A 7510-nucleotide genomic window follows, 5' to 3' on the forward strand; every position below is an offset into this window, starting at 1 on the left:
ATTTTTGTCTTTAAGGAGTGCCAAAAATCTTGTTTGTTCACATCACATATGAAATCCCATGTTTATTAATTGTAAGATGCAATACTTTCTGTATACCACTAAAAAAAACCCATTGCCAGTTGAATGTGACTTGTATCAATGGTATGATATCCCTCAATTGCAGAGGTGTTAAAATGTGAAATAGTACATCTTAGAATAATTGAAATCCTCTGTGTGTGTGTGTGTGTGTGTGTGTGTGTGTGTGTGTGTGTGTGCGCACGCGCGCCCTTAAACTGGAAGATGGGGTCCCATTTAGGTTGATTTCCTGCCTCTCTCACTTTGATCTGTGGTCAGGAATTTTCACCCAAGCAACCATAGTGGCTTCTGAGCTGGCAGTTGTTTTCTTCCTGTCTATTGTGCATTGTGAAAGGGGATGTATTGATTGTGCTGAAGCAGCAGAAGTAGTTTTTAATTTGATTGTAATCCAAGAGCTTATTCTGAAGTCAGGGGCCTGGCAGTGAACAGTGGTGCTTGCAGCTTCCCGACAGCTGCCCTGCATCAGGGAAATGCTCTTTCATTCTACTCAAGCAGTAAGCCGGCTACAGCATGGCATCATCCACTGCCTGGAATCCTGCCATCCTGCGTCCAGCCCATTCCTAGCCTGTCTTCAACTGACACTCTCTTCCAGCTCATCAGCTAAGCCCTCCCCCAGACTGGCCTCCCTAACCATCCTACTGAAATGTCATCAGTTACCCTCATCCTGGCACCAACATCAACCACCTCTTCTTTTAAAATCACTGAATCAAAATGAAAAAATATTATCCTATTCTTGGCTGGGGTTCTTCCAGAAATAGATCTTAGGAGGATTCTATTCTCTAGTGTTTTGGGAAGTGCAGGTCCATGGTTCATGGGGAAGTAACTTTGGGAAGGAAGGCAGCCAATAGGTGGAGTGTGTGTTAAACCAACTGGCAGCATGGAACTGGAGCTCAGTCTGAAGAACAGTGCAGGAAACAGGCCTCATAGTGACCCACCTTCCGGCCTGAGGGGGCTGGGCTCCTTTTTTGTAACAGCTCTGTTGAGATATAAATTTCCTACCACAATATTCACCCATTTCAAGTGTACAGTGACCTTGGGTAGATTAGGGTTGTGCTGTGACTATTGCTACGATCCACTGCAGAAACAATTTGGTTTTCAGTTACAACTATTCTATTACTTAGCCCTCTATAGAAAATTTTAATTTGGCCATCTTTTTCCCTTTTTTTTTTTATTTCCAAAACAAGGTCTTGTTCTCTGATTACTCCTCTTTCCATAGCAGCCTGTTCTTTTTGGATGCAATGACTTCCTTCAAGAGAATAAATTAGACTTTTATTTCGACAATTCTTCATGAATTATTTCAGGACTTTGTTATACTGAGTTTATCAATTTTTAGGGAAGAGAGTGATTATTTGCCATTTTATGAATGAAGGACTGAACTGACATACACGTTCCTGAGAAGGATTTCTTTTTCAGGACTGGTCACCCGAAGGCCACTTCCCTGCTTTGGGAGTGAGGGTCTGTATGAGTATATGTCACTGGTTTAGGCCAATGTCCTTTCAGGGACTGAGCAGGTGGGGAACGGGCAGATTTGACCCCAGGTGCTAGAGCTGCCTTTCCTCTTTTTGCTCTGGGTCTGTTTGGGGTGTTCTGCTCTGCTTCTCCCAACCTGCACAACTGCATCTCTGCTCATTTCTTAGCATCTGAGCTCATGCTCACCCAACTTTGTGTATAAGGGGTGGGGTGTTAATCCAGCTGTTGTGCAGCCAGTTCCCCAGCAAGTCACCCCCACTACCTCCTCCAATCAGGAAGCCTATGTGGGGCTCCCTCGAGAAGGTGGGCCCCTTATCCCCTGCGCCTTCTCTCATTCATGTTCTGGATTGTGCTCTCCTAGTTTGTCCGTTAACACAATTCCGTGTGTTTCCCATCTTTCAGAGAGGAAATCTTCTGTTGCTGGTACCATCCTTGTTGTCGGTGCTGTCTTGGGTTTCTTCATTTCTGTATTCCTTATTGTCATTTCAAGGTGATTCGAGCAGTGGGAGGAGGCCAACACTTCTGGCCTTGCGCTTTTCTGACCTGGGCTCCCGGGCACTGCTCCCTGTCCTCCGGAACCTCTGCAGCCTCGCACTCGGCGCTCTCCCGCCCACCCTGCGCCACCGCGAAATCCTTGGGCTCCTAATCCTGTCACCTCCCTGGTTCTGAGCTCCCACAGTCTCCTCCAGGCGTCTCCCTTAGGGTCCTCCTCCTGCTTTCCTCAAGGTTATCTCTGGGCGCCCCCTCCACTGAGTCCCCTTTCCCGTCTACCTCCAGTGAAGAACCAATGGGAAACCTTTCAAGTTTGTCTCTCGCCCACTGCCCCTCCTCCGCCCCTCTTCGGAGACCTTGCCTTCTCCTTGGCGAGCCTCCCTCCTCTCCCTCAGTCAGCTCCTCCTCCGCAGGACCTGCCTGCCTGCATTCTCCCCGGAGCCCAGCAGACTCCCCGGGGTCATACTTGTCCACAGGTAGAGGCTGCTTAGGATCTCAGTCAAGCCCCGCAGTGTCCCCTGCCTCCACCCCCTCCTGGGAAAGGGGGGCTCTAAGTCCCTGGGTCTGGGGGAGGCCTTACAAAATGGAAGGGGTTCCATTGTATGGTTTCTAGGATGAATTTCCCCCTGATTTAAAAGGACTGGTCCTTGGTTCCTGATCTCTTTGAATGCTCTTACCTCTGGAGCAGGTGGGGAGTGCGGTGGGGTGGTGCAGACCTTCAGTTCCCCTCCAAGTGGCTCTGGGTTGCCCAGGAGTGTGCTGGACGTGTGAATGCCCCTCAGATCAAGGAAAAATATTAATATGGAAGTTCAGTTCCTTTGTTGTTGGGGTCAGAGCACTTGCTAGCTTGCATTGTCCTCGTTAATATCTGCCCTGTGCTCCCCCTCAGAGCACCTCTGACCTTCCTCTGACTGCCTTGGAGTGAGGCCTCTCCTTCCCTCCCTTGTTTGTCTTTATTCTCCTGGTGGTGACAATGGGGACTGGCCTGAAAGGGCCTGGGGCAGAGCTGTGTTCCCCTGCCCTGTCCTCCACACTGCCCCCATGCATAGCTCAGTGGCTGAAGGTACTGAGGGGTGGGGTGGAGGTGGGGAGATGACCAGGGAGGGGGCTCTGGGGCTGGTTCACAGACATCTGACTCTGCCCAGGCAGCACGCCTTCAGCTGCCAAAAATTCCTGAGTGGGTGGGAAGTGGCCAGGCCTTCCCAGCCACAGTCTGGCCCTACCCAAGGTCTCCCTGGACACTAGAGAAAGGCCTAGCTCTTGCCTCCTTTGAATCAGTGGCCCTCTAGACTCCTTCTCCTCTTGTTCAAGGGTTCAAGGCACTGGGATCAGAATGCTTTTTCCCACTTGTCACACCTCATTGCAAAATGGGATAACAGTCACGAGATGTTAACTAATCATTGGATAATTTATTTCCAGTCTGTGGGTAGAGAAGAGGAGGGAAACACAGAACTTTGTTAGCACATCACAAAGTTAGCCAAGGGGCAGGCTTGCAAGGGGGCCTAGCATAAAACCTAACTGTGCAGAGACCCACGGTCAGATGACGAGTGCCAAGGTCCGGAACAGTGACCAAGCTCAAGTCCTGCCTGTTTTGCCACTTGGACCTTGAGGACCAGCACACCTAGAGCAGCAGTCAACCAGGAGCCAGAGCTGCAGATTCTGTAGCCTCTGATCTGCTGTTATCCTCCTGGCTGGTGAGATGGGAGATGCCCAGAGAAACACAAAGAGAGAAAAATAAGAAAATGATCAAACGTGGGCAAACCTGAAATAAATAGCAATCATCTCACATGTATTTTTCCTCTTGGGGGACGTGAGAAATGCAAGGTGAACATTGAGGGGTAAAGTTGTCTGGCTTAAAGTTGGTGGGAAATGCCTTTATTTATTTGATTGCGAAAGCCTCCCACGGTGAGTCAGGGTGGAAGGAATGATGGAGGAGGGGTTGTGATGCACGGTCAAGAAAGAGAGAACCAAGGGGGTGGGGGTGGGAAGGGACAGACTGGGATTTCAAAATCTAGAATAGATAAACAAGATTATACTATATAGCACAGGGAAATATATACAAGATTTTGTGATAGCTTGCAGTGAAAAAAAATGTGACAATGAATATATGTACGTTCATGTATAACTGAAAAGTTGTGCGCTACACTGGAATTTGACACAGCATTGTAAAATGACTATAACTCAATAAAAAAAATGTTAAAAAAAAAAAAAAGAAAGCTGGAGAACCTTCTCACACACGGAGTCCTACTGGATTGAAGAAGTAGACAAACAAGACAAACAGAAGATGCGGAACAGCCCCAGGGAGAGCCTGCTGGCCCGCAAGGTGGAGGAGGTGCCTTTCACGTCCTGTCTTGTTGGTCACACCTCCAGAAATTGGTGTGGGCCCCCCTCCCCCCACTGACTACCTGCTCGACACATAGGAGATAGGATAGCAATTAAAAAAACCTAGCTGTGGCAGATTTTTAATAATATGGTGAACATTGAAAATGTTTTTTGCTTCATTCAAAGTCTGGGCATTTTTCTTCATTGGGAGACCAACCCAACAAGTTACTCTTCTGAGATGAGATTGATTTGTTTGTGGAATCTTGCACTTAGAAACTTTAAATTCAGAAATAATTTGAAAATGTTAATTTTGAATTAATTTTTGACTTACAGAAAAGTTGTAGAGTAGAGAGTACCTGTGTATCTCTGCCCACCTTTCCCTTATGTTAGCATTTTACATAACTGTGTCACAGGGATCAAAATGAACATCAGACCGACCAACAACAGGAAACCCCGATATTGTCTGTCTGTTACCTACAATACAGACCTTATTGGAATTTTATGAGTTTTTGCCATTAATGTCCATTTCTAGAATCTCGTTTAAGGCCCACATTGCATTTAGTTGTTTTTCCTTGGCCTCCTCCAATCTACTGGTTTCTAAACCTTTCCTAGCCTGTCATGACTAATACTTTTGAAGAGTACTGGTTATCTGTCGAATGTCCCTCAGTTTGGACTTGTCTGATGTTTTCTTATGATTAGCACGAGGTTATGTATTTTTGGCAAGAACACCACAGAAGCGATGTTTTGTCCTCAGTGCCTCATGTCGGGGGCTCCTGGGGTCAATATGTCCTATTCCTGGCATATTTAACCTTGTTCACCGGGTTTCTCCTCTGCAAGGTACTATCTTTCTCTTTGCAGTTAAGGAATGTCTCGGAGGACGTTTGTCCACTTGAAATTCTGTCAAATAACTGAGTTGGTGCATGTGAAGCATTTAGAATCTGGTGTGTCGTGAGTGCTCGTTGAAGGCGCTGTTGTGTTTTTTCTTCATCGTCACCATTACTGCTGCCTCTGGCCCCGTTCTGTCCCTGGTTTTCCTCTGGCATTGCTTCCTTTCCCTTCATTATCCTCTGCATCCCCTGCTGATCCCACCTGTCCTGGTCCTTTCCTCACGTTGGAATTGGAATCCTCATTCAGAATATCTGCGGCCTCGAGAAGGTTGCATCTCGGCACGTGGGGGTCAGGGTGGGGCAAGAGTCTGCCACTACTCCAGGGTGAGGGGGACGTCGTGATGACAGGAGGAAGGGCTCATCTGTCTTTGCACGGTGTGCTTGCTTTAGAGGTGACCTTGGTTGGGGGCGCCCTGCTGGCCCATATCCCTTGGGGTGGAATCTGAACCAGAACCCGAGAACCCAAGGTCATACTCCTCGTGGACCTGGAGGGACAGGCTGAAGAAGAGACCCCCCCACCTCGCTGACGCCTGGAACAGGAATGAGCCAGAGGGAGACCTTCTTGGGTAGAAAGTGGAGCTTTTTCCATTGAATGGTGGGTTGCTGCACTGAGCCACTCTCGGGGTCACACCGGCGGAGGAGACTCAGGTGCGGGGCGGAGGGTGCTCCAAGACCCACTGTGGGAGAGCCCCTGCTTCCTGCTCTGGGCAAGGGTGCCCGAGTTAGAGCCACCGTGGTTCCCTCTAGATGAGAGCAGGGGCTCCTCGGCCAAGGTCAGGAGATGCCTGTGCGCCAGGATGCCTGCTGCGGGTTGCTTTCCAGGAGGTTCCTTGTCCTTCTGGCACACACAGCTTTATTTACAGAATGGCTCTTCTTGGCAGACTTCTTGGCCTCCAGACTCTTCCCCTACTTGAGAACACTCGGGCTTTATTTTGACACAGAAATGAAGTTCCCATGTTTGAAAATAGCTGCCATCCAGGGGCCTGTTTAAACACTACTTTTGCCTGCAGCATGCACTCCTCCATCCTCCTCCTCTAGGCGGCAGACTGAGCCTCAGGACAGGAGGGCTGGGCACCTGACCCCCCCAGGGCCCACAGGAGTCCTTCCCAGGCTGGGAGAGGGCTGAGGCAGTTCCCCCACCAGCTCCCTGACTCTCCGCAGGAAGCTTCCCACCGGCAGAGGGAAAGAATAAGGGCGCACGTGTGGCCACAGGCAGAGGGGGTGGAGAGAGCAATGGTGACACGTGGGTGCCTCAGAGCCCTGGGTCCACGTCCACCCCTGGCCTTCCTGGCTATGTGAGGCAGTGGTTTCCTTTGCTCTCAGGCTTGCTGGAGCTGGCTTTCTTGGTCCTGAGTGACCCAAGAAGCCTAGATCCTGCCCTGAGTTCTAGGTTGAGCCCAGCTGAGGATGCCTCCAGACTCCTACACCAAGGCACCCGACTTCAAGTTGGCTGCTCCCACTAGGCAGCTGAGGATGGGAGCTTATATACTTGTCTTAGGTCAAAGAATCTGTGTGGAAAAACTTAGGAAGCAGGAGCTGGGAGTAAGAAGTCATCTTTCCGTTCTCCCACAGTGTGTCCAGTGCTGGGCTGGAGATCCCTGGATGAGAGAGTTTACAGATTCTCTCTCAGGGTCAAGTTTATAGGCTCAGTTTGTAAGTGTTTGCTCTGCTGACACGTGAAGAGCCAAAAAAAGAAAAGGAAGAGGCATGCATGCGTGTGTTTGCTTGTGTGAAATCCAGTTCCTTGGAAGAAGATGCTAGCAGTTCGGGAAGAGTTTGGTCAGGGATTAGCTGCCTGTACAGCCCGTGTGTGGGATGCAGCTGTGCTGTGTGGGGTCTATGGTTGGTAGGGGGAGAGTCTGGGTTCTGACCCCGGCAGCTCCACGGTGGGGTAACGAGCAGCCCGGCCCAGCCATGAGGGGGAGGTGGATGGGCGCTTACTAGGAAGCTCTGTGCTCCCCACTGCCCAGGGTTCTCCTGGGCCTGAGACCACTCACCGACGGTCCCCTGCTTTCATAGTCCACGTAGCCACTCCTGAAAACGTGCTTGATGCTGGCAGGTGTTGGGAGGTGAGACCTCCATGCCTCAGAGGGAGTGGCAGGTGTCCAGCCGTGTGGCAAGCATGCTCGCTGCAGGGAGGGAGGTTCAGGGTGTCTGTGCCCTGTGACCGCAGAGCCCCGCCGTGGTTTCCTCCTTCAGCTCACAGGTGAGGAAAGAGACACACAGTTAGCAAGTGGGGAGCCAGAATGTCTGCTTGGTGTGTC

The sequence above is a fragment of the Camelus ferus genome, chromosome 15 (genome assembly GCF_009834535.1).
Source record: "Camelus ferus isolate YT-003-E chromosome 15, BCGSAC_Cfer_1.0, whole genome shotgun sequence".
In the NCBI taxonomy this organism is placed as follows: Eukaryota; Metazoa; Chordata; class Mammalia; order Artiodactyla; family Camelidae; genus Camelus; species Camelus ferus.